This window comes from Mandrillus leucophaeus, unplaced genomic scaffold (assembly GCF_000951045.1).
Source record: "Mandrillus leucophaeus isolate KB7577 unplaced genomic scaffold, Mleu.le_1.0 Scaffold844, whole genome shotgun sequence".
Taxonomy (NCBI): Eukaryota; Metazoa; Chordata; class Mammalia; order Primates; family Cercopithecidae; genus Mandrillus; species Mandrillus leucophaeus.
Genome location: NW_012109186.1, coordinates 486200 through 504871, shown reverse-complemented (window position 1 = coordinate 504871; position 18672 = coordinate 486200). Strand labels below are relative to the sequence as shown.

The window sequence follows — 18672 nt, the reverse complement described above, 5'->3', positions numbered from 1 at the left end:
CCGGCTAGTTTTTTGTATTTTTTTAGTAGAGACGGGGTTTCACGGTGTTAGCCAGGATGGTCTCGATCTCCTGACCTTGTGATCCGCCCGCCTCGACCTCCCAAAGTGCTGGGATTACAGGCTTGAGCCACCGCGCCCGGCCTTTTTTTTTAATGGCCACAGAGTATTCCATGATGTTTATGTGCCATATTTTGGGGTTTTTTTGTTTGTTTTGTTTTTTACTAAATCTTTTATTTTATTTTAAAAAAAATCCCTTAGCCTCTGGGCTATACCATAATGATTTTAAATAGCAAGGAAATAGCTCTGAAGCACTGGAACCACAATACAAGTAATCAAGAAGATTCTAAATAATCTATTGTCACAACAATAGAACTGTAGCTAATTTACTTTCTTCAGATTATGGCATTGATAGAAAAACATAAAAATCACTTTAAGATACAACAGGTGTCCTTTATTGTATTTTCTCGAACAAGAGTTTTAACATACCTTAGAGAAAAATATTCTACTTTCTTACAGAAGTGTTATAAAATACACAGAAAACAACCTAACGGACTACTTAAAAACACAGTACTGCACCAAGAACCTTGAACTGGGCATCAGATAACCTTGGTTCTAGTCCTAATTACTAATTAGATCTATGCTATTAAGAAAACTGCAACCGCGGGAGAGCTCAATTTTCTCATTTGTAAAATGAGAGAATTTTACTAGATGAATTAAAATGCTTTCCATCTATAAAATTTGCTTCTGGAAAAGACCATCTATCCAACATAATAGATTTTTTTTTTTTAAGATGGAGTCCTGCTCTGTCACCCAGACTACAGTACAATGGCACAATCTCAGCTCACTGCAACCTCCACCTCCCGGGTTCAAGCAATTCTCCCACCTCAGCCTCCCAAGTAGCTGGAATTACAGGCACCCGCCATCATGCTCAGCAAATTTTTGTATTTTTGTAGAGACAGGGTTTCACCACATTGGCCAGGCTAGTCTTGAACTCCTGACCTCAGGTAATCCGCCCACCTCAGCCTCCCAAAGTGCTGGGATTACAGGCATGAGCCCCAGTGCCCAGTCCCAACATAATAGATTTAAGAGTAGCTGCAGATCCACTCCTGGAAATAATAACCTTTTCCTCTGCAATATATTGATGCCCACATCCCTCAGCGTTTTATTCACACTATCTTCGGACCAAAGGAGAAGTCGGGATCACTTAAAGATTCCCAACTCCAAACTGTATTTCTGAAATGTTATTGCCTTCCTCTTCTTATCCAGGTTACCTGATACGATTGTTATATAACTCATTAGGTCATTGAGATAAAATTTTAGAGCTAAAAGCAGTTTAAAATGAGAGACTGAACTAAAAAGTATCACTACAGATTAAAAGGAAAAAACTGAGGCTCAGGGTCACAGTTATCATGAGACCCAGAACTAAAAGTTACAGAAAGCATGATCCAGTGCTTTTTCAACACTCCATTCTATTAATAACACTATGTTCCATAACTTGAAAATATTGTGATTTAATTTCATGTTACCCGAGGTTTCAAAGTTATTTTATTTCATCAACTAAGTGAAAATCAAGTTATTATCGCTTAATGGAAGATATGTCATAACAAATCTACTTTACCTATCACACCACTGTTAATTTATCATCCTGTTTATAGCAGAAAACTCAACAGTCCTCACAGACATCTGGTCCCAGGGTAAGGAAAGATTTTTCCTTACTATATGTTTCCTACATTTTGAAAAGCATATAAAACAATAACAAAGATTATAGCATTACACAAATGAATACTGCTTTTAACAGTAATTTTTCTTGAAAAACTTATGAATAAAAGATGTTTTAACTGTCCAGCTGACTTTTTTAGTATATAAATTATCCTTTTATTTTCTATGTATTTATTCAACTGATTTTAAAAATTGGATCACAACGAAGCCATGCTACTCAAAACTAAGGAAATGTGAACCACACCCATGTTTCCTTAGAAGAAGACATTAAATACACATACAGAAAAAATTCTACTCATAGGCAATTTTCTTACAAAATAGAGATAGAATACATAAGTGATATATACTAAAAGCATCTATGGAAATACTCCCAGCTACTTCTTAGAGGGCAAAATACTATGAATACCATTATCATAACATTAAAAACCATGAAAATCTCACTTCTGAAATCAATGTCAACGGTGTCCCTTTCAGAAATTCTGCTTTAAAGTAACAAAGTTTGGAGCCTTCTTTCAAATTTAACTTATCTGTGTTGTATCTATGTATCTAATGTTTGTTTGCATGGTAAACAAAAACACATTAAAGGCTCAGAGCTTGTAGCTTACCAACTTTTTCCTTCCCTACAAACCACCATCACAATCCAAAATTTTTACCCCAAAGGAAGAGAGGGGAACAACGGACAAAAATGGAAAAAGTAAGCAAGGCACTGTGGTGTGCACCTGCAGTCCCAGCTACTCAAGGTGCTAAGGTCAGGAGTACAAGGCTGTAGTGTACTATGTTCACACCTGTGAATAGCCACTGCACCCTAGCCTGGACAACATACTGAGACCCCATCTCAAATAAATACTTTTTTTTTAAATTTTCTAAATGGGAAAGGCAGCAAATTGTGTCACACACAAAGATTGTTTTTCCCACAAACTGTTCTTTTTTTTTTTTTTTTTTTTTGAGACGGAGTCTCACTCTGTAGTCCAGCTCAGGCTGGAGTGCAGTGGTGCTATCTCAGCTCACTGCAACCTCCACCTCCCGGGTCCTGGTCCAAGCAATTCTCCTGCCTCAGTCTCCCGAGTAACTGGGATTACAGGTGCATGCCACCATGCCCAGCTAATATTTATATTTTTAGTAGAGACGGGGTTGCACCATGTTGGTCAGCCTGGTCTTGAAATCCTGACCTCATGATCCATCCGCCTCGGCCTCCCAAAGTGCTGGGATGACAGGCGTGAGCCACCGTGCCTGGCCCAAAAACTGTTCTTAAATGGATTGCAACAAACGGAAATAATCTGGGAGTTGTAGGCTTTAATACAATTTCCACAGACCTGTCCATATATGGATTTTTATTCTCTGTACTATATTATTTGACCCTCTCATTTGTTTCATTACATCAATTTATTTTCAAATATGAGAACTGCTATTGTTTTACACCATCCAATTCTCCATGATAATGTAACAGTTAAAAATATTTTTCAGGGCCAGGCGTGGTGGCTCACACCTGTAATCCCAACACTTTGGGAGGCTGAGGTGATCAGTGCTCTTGAGCTCAGGGGTTCAGCCCCCAGCCTGAGTAACATGGTGAAACTCCACTTCTACCAAAAAATACAAAAAGTAGCCGGGTGTGGTGGAACACACTACTTAGGAGGCTGAGGTGGGAGGATCACTTGAGCCCAGGAGGTTGAGGCTGCAGTGAGCTGAGATTGTGCCAACGCACTCCAGCCTAAGCAACAGAGCAAAACTATTTCAAAATAAAAATAGGAAATAATGATAAACATTTTTTTTTTTTTTTTTTTTTTACATAGAGTCTAACTCTGTCACCCAGCCTGGAGTGCAGTGGCACAATCTCGGCTCACTGCAACCTCTGCCTTCAGAGTTCAAGTGATTCTCCTGCCTCAGCCTCCTGAGCAGCTGGGATTACAGACATATGCTACCATGCCTGGCTAATTTATGTATTTTTTTAGAGATGGGGCTTCACCATGTTGGCCAGGCTGGTCTCGAACTCCTGACCTCAAGTAATCTGCCCGCCTCAGCCTCCCAAAGTGCTGGCATTATAGGTGTGAGCCACCACACCCAGCCGGAAACGATAAACTTCACATAGAAAAATCTACTGGAAACTACCCAAGTCATTAAAATTACCATCATCAGTACTGGGACCAACCAATGTCATGCATCTCCTGTTACAGAGGCACTGAAAACAACATACCATCACTTCTGTGTTACTTCTGCCAAAAATGCATACCCTTCATCTAATCATAAGGAAGCATCACACAAACCCAAATAGAGATACAGTCTAAAACATAATTGTTCTATACTCTTCAAAAATGTCACGATCAGGACAGAAAAAGAGAGGCCACAGAACTGCTCCAAATTAAAAGGACATTATTAGCATAATGGAAATTCGAGTACAGATTTTTGCCCACTTCACTCCTGCTTTGAATACCAAGAATCTTCATAAATCTCCATCCCTTCCTATTTCCCACTTTACAGGCTAGAATTATCTTCTTGAGTTTAATATTCACCATTCACCATTTTTATCATTTCGCTGTATCACCGTTCTTTTAAAAAGCTGATCATATAACTCTATAGACTGTAAAAGTATCTGTTGATTTTCTATAATGAAAGGGGGAAAATGAAACATTTTAGCATAGCATAAAAAGCCTTTCCCGGCCAGGTGCGGCGGTTCACGCCTGTAAACCCAGCACTTTGGGAGGCCGAGGCGGGCAGATCACGAGGTCAGGAGTTCTGAGACTAGCCTGGCCAATATGGTGAAACCCCGTCTCTACTAAAAATACAAAATTAGCTGGAAATGGTGGCATGCGCCTGTAATGCCAGCTACTCAGGAGGCTGAGGCAAAAGAATCACTTAAACCCAGAAGGCAGAGGTTGCAGTGAGCCGGGAGTGAGGCATTGCATGTTAGCCTGGGTGACAGGGCGAGACTCCGTCTCAAAAAAAAAAAAAAAAAAAGTCTTTCTCAAACCTGACCCCAACTAGCATCCTTCTTTCCAATCTACCTCCCATATTCTCTCCAATCATACTTAATACCTCATTTTTCTCAAAGCACCCAAAGGCTCTTCTACCATATCTCTAGACGTACCCTATTCCACCACCTAGAATATTTCCCCCTTCTCACCACATTTCCCCCAACCATCCCCAATGACCCAAGTCAAAATTGCTGTCTCTCTTGGGAAAATACTTGCCATCAACTCCCTAAGGTAATTTTTTGCTATTTTTCCACATTTCTTGGTTTATAACTCTGTAACTGTACTTAACCATATAGTCTATTTCAACCATTTACTCCTCCACTTAGCTCAGTATTCATTATCTACAAATACTATTATCTAGAATAGTGGTTCTCAAACCCATACCACCCACAGGGAACATCTGGCAATTTCTGGAAATATTTTTGTTTGTCACAACTCAGGGTAGGGGTGTTATTGGTATCTAGTGGGTAGAGGTCGGGGTAAAATGCATTCACAGGACAGCCTCTAACAAAAAATTTTCTGGACAAAATATCTACAGTGCCAAGGTTGAGACAATCTATTCTAAAATAATACTTAGCTCATGTTAAGTCTTAAAGGTGTTTATCGGCCAGGCACAGTGGCTCATGCCTGTAATCCCAGCACTGTGGGAGGCCGAGGCGGGCGGATCACCTGAGGTTAGGAGTTTGAGACCATCTTGACCAACATGGGGAAAATTCGTCTCTACTAAAACTACAAAAAAATTAGCCGGGCATGATGGCATGCACCTGTAATCCTGGCTACTCAGGAGGCTGAGGCAGGAGAATCACCTGAACCCGGGAGGCAGAGAACTGGGAGAGGTGCAGTGAGCCAAGATCGCGCCACTGCACTCCAGCCTGGGTAACAGAGCAAGAATTCACCTCAAAAAAAAAAAAAATGTTTATCAAAATAGAAAAATAAGGCCAGGTACAGTGGCTCACTCTTGTAATACTAGTACTTTGGGAGGCCAAAGCAAAAGGATTACTTGAGGCCAGGAGTTTGAGACCAGCCTGGATAACAAAGCGAGATCTCATCTCTCAAAAAAAAAATAGCTTTTTTTTGAGATGGAGTCTCGTTCTGTCTCTCACTGCAACCTCCACCTCCTGGGTTCAAGCGATTCTCCCACCTCAGCCTCCCAAGTAGCTGGGACTTCAGGCACGTGCCACCATGCCCAGTTAGTTTTCTTTGTATTTTTAGTAGAGACAGAGTTTCACCATTTTGGCCAGGATGGTCTCCATCTCTTGACTTTGTGATCCATCCACTTCGGCCTCCCAAAGGGCTGGGATTACTGAGATAACTCCCAAAGGCATGAGTCACCACGCCCGGCCAAAAACAAACTTTTTTAATGGTTAAAACACTAAATTTTGTGGTATGTGTGTACTTTACCACAAAAAAAAAAAATTGTTTTGAGAGATGGGGTCTGGTTCTGTCTCCCAGGCTACAGTACAGTGGTATAATCACAGCTCACTGCAGCCTCAAACTCCTGTGCTCAAATGACCCTCCCTCCTCAGCCTTCCAAGTATTTAGGACTACAGATGTGCACCACCACACCTGGCTAAGTTTTTTTTTTTTTTTTTGAGACAGAGTCTCACTATGTTGCCCAGGCTGGAGAGACATTTTCCTGTGGCAAATTTCAGCTAAAAAAAAAAAAAAAAAACCGAACTGAGATATTCAGCAAGCTACGTTAGATGCACTACAGTATAGTCAGCCTTTCATATGCTTAACAAGTAACAGGTCCAGTCACTTTAATACAAAACATTCACCCTTAATTCTCTGCTTTTAGCTAGATGTTCAGAATACAAAATGAAAATTCATAATCGGGGTGTTTGGTTTTGAACTTTGGGGATATCTGAGGAAGGTGAAAATGGAAAAAGCAAGAAAAATGAGAGGTGGGAAAATTCTCCCCAACTCTGTAGAAATTAACCAGGCCTAACTTCAAATCTCTAAATAAAATGGCAAAGAATGAGCTGATTAATAATTTTAGTATGAAAAGCAAAATCGGCCAGGCATAGTGGCTCACACTTGTAATCCCAGCACTTTGAAAGGCCAAGGCGGGCGGATCACGAGGTCAGGATATTGAGACCATGCTGACCAACACGGTGAAACCCCGTCTCTACTAAAAATACAAAAATTAGAGGCGGAGGCTGCAGTGAGCCAAGATCGCGCCTCTGCACACCAGACTGGGCGACAGAGCAAGACTCTGTCTCAAAAAAAAAAAAAAAAAAAAAGCAAAATCTTTCTAAAACATAGTAAAAGCAAAAGCATTATGCACCTCCTGATAAAATGTGCTGTGAAGGACAAAACATCACTTCATAGAATTCCTACCAAAATATATAATCACGGGGAAACATCAGACAAATTCAAATCAACTGACCTGTGTTCTTTTAAAAATGGAGAAGAGGCAGGGGCGGTGGCTCACATCTGTAATCCCATCATTTTGGGAGGCTGAGGCGGGCAGATCACCTGAAGTCCGGAGTTCAAGACCAGCCTGACCAATATGGTGAAATCCCATCTCTACTAAAAGTAGAAAATTAGCCGCGTGTGGTGGGGCATGTCTGTAGTCCCAGCTCCTGAGGCAGGAGAATTGCCTGAACCCGGGAGGTGGAGGTTGCAGTGAGCCAAGACTATGCCATTTCACTCCAGCCTGGGCAACAAGAACGAAACTGTCTCAAAAAAAAAAAAAAAAAAAGGAGAAAAAAATGGCAAGGTGAGGTGTTCCAGATGACAATGAAATACAATGAGTGTTCTAGAATTAGATGGTAGATCAGAAAACAAGAACTTTTTGTCTTTCATCATGAAGGATGTCATGAAGCAATTGGTAAAATGTGAATAAGGTCTGTAGATTAAAAATGGTATTGTATCAGCCAGGCGCGGTGGCTCACGCCTGTAATCCCAGCACTGTGGGAGGCCGAGGCAGGCAGATCATGAGGTCAGGAGATAGAGACCATCCTGGCTAACACGGTGAAAACCCGTCTCAACTGAAAATACAAAAAATTAGCCGGGCGTGGTAGCGGGTGCCTGTAGTCCCAGCTACTCGGGAGGCTGAGGCAGGAAAATGGTGTGAACCCAGGAGGCGGAGCTTGCAGTGAGCCGAGATGGTGCCATTGCACTCCAGCCTGGGTGACAGTGTGAGACTCTGTCTCAAAAAAAAAAAAAATGGTATTGTATCAATGCTAATCTCTTTTATTTTAAGAGATGGGGGTCTCACTCTGTCATTCACACTAGACTGCAGTGGCATGATCATAGTCCACGGCAGCCTGAAACTTCTGGGCTCAAGTGATCCTCCTGCCTCTAGCTTCCTGTATAGCTGGGACTCCACGCATGCTCCACACCGGGCTAATTTAGTGTGGGTTTTTTTTGTTTGTTTTGGTTCTTTTTTTTTGTAGAGACAGGGTCTCACTATGTTGGAAAGACTGGTCTTGAACTCCTGGCCTCAAACAATCCTCCTGCCTCAGCCTCCCAAAGTGCTGGGATAACAGGTGTGGGAGGCCGCACCCAGCCTTAATGCTAATTTCTAATTTTGCTGACTATACTGGGATCATTTAAGAGAATATTCCTAGTTTCGAGAAATACATATTAAAGTATTTAGGAGTAAAGGGACATCATGTCTGCAATTTACTCTGAAACAATTCAGAAAAATAATAATAGAGGATGATAAAGTAAACATGGGAAAATATTACCACTTGCTGCAGCTGGATGAAGCACATCTGAGAATCTCTGTGCTATTTTTACAAATTTTCTACAAGTCTGAAATTATGTTTTTTAACCTTTTATACAGTAAAAAAACGAAGGGATGATAACTCTTTATCTCCCTAAAGATAGATCGGATTCATCTCCTGAGGTTACAGTTACAAAAAAACAATCATGTGGCCAGGTGTGGCGGCTCATGCCTGTAATCCCAGCACTTTGGGAGGCCAAAGAGGGCAGATAGCTTGAGTACAGGAGTTCGATACCAGTCTGAGCAACATGGTAAAAACTCATCTCCACAAAAAATACGAAAATTAACTGGGCATGGTGGCATGCGCCTGTAGTCCCAGATATTCGGGAGGCTAAGGTGGGAGTATCACCTGCACCCAGGGAGGTGGAAGCTGCAGTGAGCCATGACCACACCAATGCACTCCAGCCTGAGTGACAGAGTAACAGCCTGTCTCAGAAAAAAACAAACATTAAAAACAACAATTTTTTTTTTTTTTTGAAATGGAGTCTCGTTCTGTCGCCCGGGCCAGAGTGCAGTGGTGAGATCTCGGCTCACTCCAACCTCTGCCTCCCGAGTTCAAGCAATTCTGCCTCAGCCTCCTGAGTAGCTGGGATTACAGGCATGCGCCACCACACCCGGCTAATTTTTGTATTTTTAGTAGAGACGAGGTTTCACCATGTTGGCCAGGCTGGTCTTGAATTCCTGACCTCAGGTGATCCACCTGCCTCGGCCTCCCAAAGTGCTGGGATTACAGGCGTGAACCACCACGCCAAGCCAAAAACAATAATTCAATAAAATATTATACCCTATCAATGAGACACGGCTGACAAAGCTGTTTTAAGTGAAATGTCTTTGACTTGTGGATGAATCTTAAAATATTCTTTTTAGTAACAGCAAAACTTTTTATGGGGCAAGGGCTAGGTTATTAGCCAAAATGTGTATTAATAGATTTTTTAAAATACAATGTAAGCTTCATGGAGACAGGTCCCTTATCTGTCTTGTTCATCAATGCACTACTTATTACAGTTCCTGACTTATGGTAATAGTAATCAGTAATAACTAACATTTGAGTAATAATAAAGACATAAGTGCTTTATGCCCATTTAACTCACTCAATATTCACATCACCCCAGAAATGTTTGGTGAATGAATTAGTACTTTTTGCAGGATGATAATTACAGTCAGTTCCTCAATAATGTAACATATGGGTTCCTAAAAACCACCAAACTATGTAAAATTGTACAATTAACACCATAGAACTCATAGGAAAAATGAGGTTAGAAGCACAACGCTCAAAAACTTCATCAGTGACACTTTTTTTAAAACAAAGAAACCAAAGAAAAATGGTAGCACAGTTAGACACATGTTAAGTAATTAATAAATGCTCAAATATAACAACAAATATGGCACTTTACTTTGAAAAAGACCTGAAGTTTGCTTGTGAAGTGGGCATCAAAAGGGTTGCAGTTCATGAATTATTGTGAAGTGGTAGAAGGAAGGTTATCTGAAATCGGATTGAAAATTGTAACAACAGATGTAGATGGTTGTGGTTTATAACCCAACTGGTAAAATGAGATAGCTGGTAGATGTCTGAAGTGTGTGCATCTATATACATGTATTTTTATGCAGCTCTTTTTAGAAGGGAGTAGTATCCTGCATTCATCTAGCAAAATAATCAGCAAACTCTTTCAATACAGGCTCAGATAGTAAACATTTTAGGCTTCATGGGCTATTAGGTCTCTGCTGCAGCTATTCAACTCTGCAACTACAGTGCAAAAGCAGCCACAGACAATGTAAATAAATGGACACAGGTGTATTCCAATAGAACTTTATTTACATGGCTCATACTTATAATCCCTGCACTTTGGGAGGCAAAGGCAGGCAGATCACCTGAGGTCAGGAGTTCAAGACCAGCCAGGCCAACGTAGTAAAACCCTGTCTCTACTAAAAAAAAAAAAAAAAATACAAAAATGAGCCAGGCATGGTGGCAAATGCCTGAAATTCCAGCTACTCACGAGGCTGAGGCACGAGAATCGCTTGAACCCGAGAGGCGGAGGTTGCAGTGAGCAGTCATCATGCCACCGCACTCCAGCCTGGGCGACAGAGCAAGACTCCGTCTCGACAAAACAAAACAAAGATCAAAAACAAAAAAAAAAGAACTTTATTTACAAAAAACAGTCCACTAGTTGGTAGGCCACAGTTTGCTGATCCCTAATCTTGCAGATAAAATCCCCCATAAGCAAATGCAAATTTTGTCATATGCTTCTAATTGTTCCCTGAAATATCAACGCTGTTAGAAAAAAATCCACATTTTCAAAACAAGCATTATAGCAAAACTAAATCTGGAATGCTATCAAGTATACCAAAAACTAACTAATAAAATTCAAATAAGCAAAATAACAAATCTAGTATTACTCAGAAATAATTTATTTTAGATTTTATAAGTCAAATGTTACCCACCCAAAAGTCAACTGAGCACTTCAAATGAGCAAAATGAAGACAACTAAGGATGCATTTTGATCACAGTCATTCAAAATCTGTGCATTCTACACAATCTTATTTAAAAGTAGGTAATACTGGCCGGGTGCGGTGGCTCACGCCTGTAATCCCAGCACTTTGGGATGCTGAGGTGGGCGGATCACGAGGTCTAAGAGTTCGAGACCAGCTTGGCCAGTATGGTGACACCCCGCCTCTACTAAAAATACAAAAACTAGCCGGGCATGGTGGCTCACACCTATAGTCCCAGCTACTCGGGAGGCTGAGGCAGAAGAATCGCTTGAACCCAGGAGGCGGAGGTTGCAGTGAGCCAAGATGGTGCCACTGCACTCCAGCCCGGGTGACAGAGCGAGACTCTGTCTCAAAAAAAAAAAAAAAAGTAGGTAATACTTTTGACAATTCTGAACTAAAAGTATCAGGCCCATTCACAAAGGCACATGTACCTTTTACAAGATCATCAAGTCACAAAAGCTACCATACAAAATGCACAATAGTAGCTGGGCATAGTGGCACATGCCTGTGGTCCCACCTACTCAGGAGGCTCAGGTGGGAGGATCACTTGAGCCCAGGAGTTCGAGGATGCAGTGAGCTATGAGCCACGATCACCCCACTGCACTCCAGGCTGGGCGACAGAGGAAGTCCCTGTCTCTTAAAAAAAAGTACAATCAGCAAGGCACGGTGGCTCACGCCTGTAATCCCAGCACTTTGGGAGGCTGAGGCAGACGGATCATGAGGTCAGGAGATCAAGACCATCCTGGCCAACACAGTGAAACCCCATCTCTACTAAAAATACAAAAATTAGCTAGGCGTGGTGGCACACGCCTGTAGTCCAAGCTACTAGGGAAGATGAGGCAGGAGAAACGCTTGAATCCGGGAAGTGGAGGTTGTGGTGAGCCGAGATCGCGCCACTGCACTCCAGTCTGGGCGACAGAGCGAGACTACGTCTCAAAAAAAAAAAAAAAAAAAAAAAAGCCACAATAGTTAGACAGTATTTGCACAGAAATTAAGTTTAAAATTCTACGTTGACCTTCTTCCAAACAGAAAATGCTAATATACGCAACATTCCTTTGCTCAAGCTGCTACTCCTCACATCTGGAATTCTCCCAGTCTCCTTTGTCAAAACTGTACCTATACTCCAAGGATTAGATTCAAATACTATCTCTGTATTTTTTTTTTTTTTTTGAGACAGAGTCTCACTCTGTTGCCCAGACTAGAGTGCAGTGGCTCACTGCAAGCTCCGCCTCCTGGGTTCACGAAGTTCTCCTGCCTCAACCTCCCGAGCAGCTGGGACTACAGGGGCCTGCCACCACACCCGGCTATTTTTTTTTTTTTTTTTTTTGTATTTTTAGTGGAGACGGGGTTTCACCATGTTAGCCAGGATGATCTCAATCTCCTGACCTTGTGATCCACCCGCCTCGGCCTCCCAAAGTGCTGGGATTACAGGTGTGAGCCACCGCACCCAGCAGTTAATTTTTAAGAGTGTAAAGAGGTGCTGTGACTAAATGGTTTGAGAACTGCTTGTACAAAGGAATGAATACTGAACTGTGAGCCAAGCCTTGGTTTTTTAGTCATAGCTCTGTTGCTTAACTGACTGTATGACTGTGGACAAATCGTTTATCCGTTCCAGGCTGCTGCTTTGTCATTTGCAGAATGAACAAGACTAGATGGTCTGTAGCATTAATATTTTGGGGGACAAGGTCTCACTGTCACCCAGGCTGTAGTGCAGTGACGCTGAACATGGCTCACTGTAGCCCTGACCTCCTGGCTCAAGCAATCCTCTTGCTTCAGCCTCCCATGTAGCTGGGACCACAGGTGTGTCACCATGCCTGCTAATTTTTTTTATTTTTTTGTAGAGACAGTGGTCTCACTTTGTTGCCCAGTCTGGTCTTGAACTCCTGGACTTAAGCGATCCTCCTGCCTTGGCCTCCCAAAGTGCTGGAATTATAGGTGTAAACCACCGTACCCTGCTTAAAGTTATTTTTTAAAATATTCTGCTTATAGGCCAGGCACAGTGGCTCACGCCTGTAATCTCAACACATTGGGAGGCCGAGGCAGGTGGATCACGAGGTCAGGAGTTCAAGACCAGTCTGGCCAAGAAGGTGAAACCCCATCTCTACTAAAAACACACACACAAAAAAAAAAATTAGCCAGGTGTGGTGGCCAGCACCTGTAATCCCAGCTACTAGGGAGGCGGAGGCAGAGAACTGCTTGAACCCAGGAGGCAGAGGTTGCAGTGAGCTGAGATCGTGCCACTGCAGCCTGGGCGACAGAGTGAGAGTCCGTCTCAAAATAAAAAAACAAACAAACAAACAAAAAATTCTGCTTATATGAATATTTATCATTTTCTTATCTGCTTTTTGTAGGTTAGGGAGAAGGGTAGTGGTGAGATAAAGTTTCTTTATTCAATGTATTTATATCTTTTTGCCTTAAAACTTACATGGTTAGGTTACAGGTGCTTTGTTGCTGATACTTTCAGAGTATCATGTATACCTGGTTGTACAAACATTTATTGGAAAGGAAAAAACATTTTTGTTGAAAGTTTGGTAATTATTGTGGCTTAGGATATGTTCTATTTTGAAAGACTGCTATATCCAGTATATTTCTGCCCTTTTATGACTAAAGATGTGTGTCTAAAAAGTGCTATGTTAGTTCTATCCGGTTGTTCTTTTTGCCCTGGGAAAAGTCTTTGAATTTTGCACTGTGGCTGCTATTTTCAGATCCTGTCTCTGAAACTTTGTCTCCCAGTTTTGGTTTGAAGTAGCCATTTCCAGTATCTGTAGTCCAGCACTCTTGTTAACTGTCCCATACAATATTTGTTAAGAAATTATTGTTCTGGCAGTAGTATTCACATGTATATATCCTGCACTCCATATTTTGGGGGAATGCTTTATTAGTTGATCAAATACTTAAGTATCAATTGGGGGCCAGGCATGGCACTGTGCTAGGGATATGCCAAAGGTAATAAAATTCCTGTCACCTTAAGGCATTCTTAGTCAAGTGAGGGAGACTGCTAAGTAAATGAGCAATTAGAAAGCAGTGCTAATATGGAAATATACTGATTGCACTAGGGATCAGAAATGAAAGAAAGCCTAATTTGGGGGATGTTTAGGAAGGTTTTGCAAAGGAGATGTTACCTGTATTGAGTCTTGAATGAGTTAGCAGTTAAGGGTTGGCTGTGAGAGGTGAGTCCAGACAGACCCATTAGCATGGTTAAAGATTAGTCTCATTTTCCATATATCAGAGGAAATAAGACGTGTACACAATTAGTTTTGGCACAAGATATAAAGTGATAAATGCTGCATGACGTAAAAAGTAAAAGCTGCTGTGTGAGTTCAAAGTAGAAAGACATTTCTGGTGGGAACCAAGGAAAGCTTTATAGAGAGATAGCATTTGAGCAGGGCACTGTGGCTCACACCTGTAATCCCAGCACTTTGGGAGGCCAAGGTGGGCGGATCACAAAGATCACGAGGTCAGGAGATTGAGACCATCCTGGTTAACACGGTGAAACTCCATCTCTACTAAAAAATACAAAAAATTAGCTGGGCATGGTGGCGGGCGCCTGTAGTCCCAGTTACTTGGGAGGCTGAGGCAGGAGAATGGCATGAACCTGGGAAGCAGAGCTTGCAATGAGCCGAGATCGTGCCACTGCACTTCAGCCTGGGCAACACAGCAAAACTCCCTCTCAAAAAAAAAAAAAAAGAACCATTGTTACAAACATGTTATCTCCTTCAGAATACCTTTAGACTTTATCAATATCCATTATTGATAAATATTGATATTTACTCCCTTTTACTCCCATTTGAGCTTACTCCTATTTTATAGATAGAAGTTAAACATCTTGCATGTCAGCTTCCAAGCAGATCATAAGACAAGCATTAGGATAAAATTAGAGAGACTGCTTAGACATTCCTTTCACTGCCCTGTTATATTCAACATTTCTAAAGGAAGATCTATGCATCAATTTTCACTGGCTTCAACTATTTAGTTTATGATATCCAAAAAAACATTCACTGTCTGGGGGAAAGCACGTCACGTAAATTCAAGAATTGCCTGTATCCTATCACCCAACCCATAACTTTATTCGGACCCCAAAAGTGAAAAAGACACATACAGTTATTTATGAAACAATTATTTCACACACCTACATCAATATTTAAAAGAAATATTATTTTAAGTACTACATTTATCTTATCTCTAGAAATACAATATATAACTGACAGCTCATGGTCAACTATGCCAAGGGTTGCCAATAATAAAACCGAGCCTGATAAAAATTAAGGTCACAAATGTCTTTCTTTCCACCCCAACCCATTACATAACCAAGCAATTGATATTTAAATGCTTTTTTAAAACCCTTCATAAAATTTGCATCTCCTTCCCCTCCAAGGGCCTGGTTTCATGCTTTTCACATAGCGGAAATGCAAGTATCTCACAGATAACATTTTTCAACAATTAGGTTACAATGTAACTGCTCGTTAACTACCACCTTAACAGATACTTTCTAAGACATTCAAAATCTCTCAATTTAGATAACTTCTGCCTTTTTATATTTAAGACCAATAACAATATAGCTGTCAGCTTTTCAAGTAATCAATTGCCATAAGGATTAGAATGACAAATTTCACCAAATCTCCTAATACTGAAATCTTTATATGCAAATAAATTAAGGCCAAGCGCAGTGGTTCACACCTGTAATCCCAGCACTTTGGGAGGCGGAGGCGGGCAGATCACCTGAGGTGAGGAGTTTGAGACCAGCCTGGCCAACATGGTGAAATCCCATCTCTACTAAAAATACAAAAATTGGCCAGGCATGGTGTGGTGGCATGTGCCTGTAATCCCAGCTATTTGGGAGGCTGAGGCAGGAGAACCACTTGAACCCAGGAGGTAGAGGTTGCAGTGAGCCAAGATGGTGCCACTGCACTCCAGCCTGGGCAACAGAGTGAGACTCCATCTCAAAAAAAAAAAAGAAAGAAAGAAAATAAATTCAAGTTCATCAGTCATGAGGCCTCCATTCCAGGCCCTAGCTCCGGGATGACAATTCTAGACACATCCTGGGCCAGAAGGGAATCTGCTGCCTTGAAGGGAAGGACCCAGTCCTAGCAGCATACATCTCCTGATAACTGAAGAGCCCTTGGGCCCTGAATAACCAGCAGAGAGCTGGGTGCGGTGGCTCACACCTGTAATCCCAGCACTTTGGGAGGCCAAGATAGGTGGATCACTTGAGTCCAGGAGTTCAAGACCAGTCTGGCCAACATGGTGAAACTCCCTCTCTACTAAAAATACAAAAATTAGCTGGGCGTGGTGGCATACACCTGTTAATCCCAGTTACTTGGGAGGCTGAGGCATGAGAATCACTTGAACCTGGGAGGCAGAGGCTGCAGTAAACCAAGATCATGCCACTTCACTATAGCCGAGGCAACAAAGTGAGACTCTGTCTCAAAAAAATAAATTAAAAAATTAAAAAATAATCAGCAGTGATACCCAGGTACCCAAGTATTAATGGGCTTGGTGATTATAAAAGACCTTATCTTTTATAATGCCAGAATCAAGCCAATCTTATTTCAAACAATACAAACAACCAAAAACATCCTTTAAAAATAACAAAACCTTTAAAGACTGAGCCACTGATTAGTCAGTGTACGTTTTAGACAGGTCATTGGTTTATTTTCCTTCCTCTTGTCTTTTGGCCATTTTTCCACCACAGAATCCTAGAATATTACTTTTTTTTATAAACACAAGTAAAAATTAGAACTAGTCTTTGTTCCTGCTTTTTAAGTGCTTGACAAAAGATTTGATAAAGAGAAAATCTGGAACTACTGTGTAAAATAATATTAACAATAATGCTCATATTATTTCTGCCTCACATTACAAAAGACTCAAGAGGGATTTGGTACTGTGGGTTCAACTCAAGCATTACCTGTCAGATTCTCCTTTAACCATGATTATGCTTTAGGAGATCGATGACACTTTAGCCTGAGACAGTTCTGAACACCTACTTGGAGCTCTTTCGCAGTAAATCATCAGGGAGTGTCATACTTTTTAATTAATTCCCTACATTCACATATGCAGTTCTTTACTAGAGGTTTTTCATGTAGCTTAAGACTCTCCTAGCATTAAATGTTTCAGTTATCTCACTACGTAGTATAACTCGGCATAAAAGATGTAACATTATAAACAGTTACAAAATCATAGACCTGCAACAAATGAGAGTAGGTAATATGAACTTCTTTCATTGTAACACTTGGGCTAAATTTAAATGGTTATAATCAGGTTAGACCTGGCAGCTGCAGGGGGCATTAATGCCTTGTGGTTAAGAACATAAGCTGTGAAGTCAAGATGGGGTTCAATTCCAGCTCCACCAATTACAAGCTGTATAACTTTGGTCAAGTTCTTGATCTCTCTCTGTCTCAGTTTCCTCCTCATCGGTAAAATGGGCAAAACCAAGTACTTACCCCATAGGTTTGAGAACTAATCAAGATTATAAAAAACGACAATAAGCACTCAACTTAGTTATGATTATTACTCTTATCATCAAGATTTACAAAAATTCAAGACTAGTAAGAAAAACTGACCCTCGTGTAAAATTATTCTATTCAGAAATTCTATATATGTAATTTGTTCATTGTAAAGAAACTGAGAAGATCCGACTTCAAACTATAGTTTCCAATGTAGACTTTGTGAAACTTAGTAAAATCCAGAGGTCATAATTTAACTGTAAGGTACACCATCCATGCATATGAACATGAGTGCCTGGTAATTATAGGCCAACAAGTTACACTGGGTACCACTTACATGCCTAATACCCCACACATAAAGATTTGTTGCAACTGAGCCAAATGACAAATTCAGAAACCTAGGCCACAATCGTGTATACAACTAGAGATCTGTAATCTAAGAACTGAAGCATATCTTTCCCCAAGGTAAAGAAAATATAATCTATCTACTGCTTGTTCCTGCAGAAAAACAGACATACGTATCACAGGCTCATTGCCCACTTCTACATTCTAGCTAAAGTGCTCTAAAAACATATGCCAATCTAAGAGTTACTCAAAGGCACATTTCGCCAACTTGAAATGCAATTCTGACCCATGCTCCTTGTAATTTTATTTTGCCACTGGACGCCAAGGATACATCTCCGAGTAAAAAAAAAAATTACTTAATTCACATCGTGGGATGAAAATTCAAATGTCAAACTGAAACGCCAGCCAGCCACCTGGGCAAAAGTGTATACATTTCATATTGACTACCCAAATTTTGAGACCCGTCAAGAGGCAAATCAGAAGCACACAGAAAAACAGCTTCAACCTAATAAACGTGCTTGATTGGTTAAGAGGAGGCCTGCCAGGCAGTTTCCCTTGCAATAAATCTTACTTCGCATCAGCCCACGTTAACCTGCCCTTCATCCTTCATGGAATAAATAAGTAAATAAAGATAGGGCCTAATTACTCCTCGAAATCTGCCCAAAAAGAGGGGAAACATTTGAGGTCCCATTAAGGTTGGACTTCACAAAAAGTAGTATACTAGGGTCCTCTGGAAGCAAAACCCTGTGTTAAGTCTCCCCTCGCCTAGAAATAAACCCAAGGATAATACCCTTCAGGATACGAAGTAGAAAAGATACCTAAATACCTGGAACGGCACCACATCCCAATCAAAAAAAGGTTTGTCTCCTGAGGCTGCAGGAAAAAAATCCCGCAGGGCCCGGGTGCTTCCCGTCTCCAGCAACCTAAACGCCTCTAAGTCGTCCTGGGATCTCACATCCTCGCGCCCGCCCACCCC

At 41.1% G+C, this 18672-nt stretch overlaps 1 protein-coding gene across 4 annotated transcripts in view; it reads right to left on the bottom strand.

Moving 5' to 3' along the window:
* The window catches only part of ATRX (alpha thalassemia/mental retardation syndrome X-linked), a 280335-nt gene that overhangs the window by 260845 nt on the left and 818 nt on the right, over nt 1-18672 (bottom strand). The window lies entirely within an intron of this gene.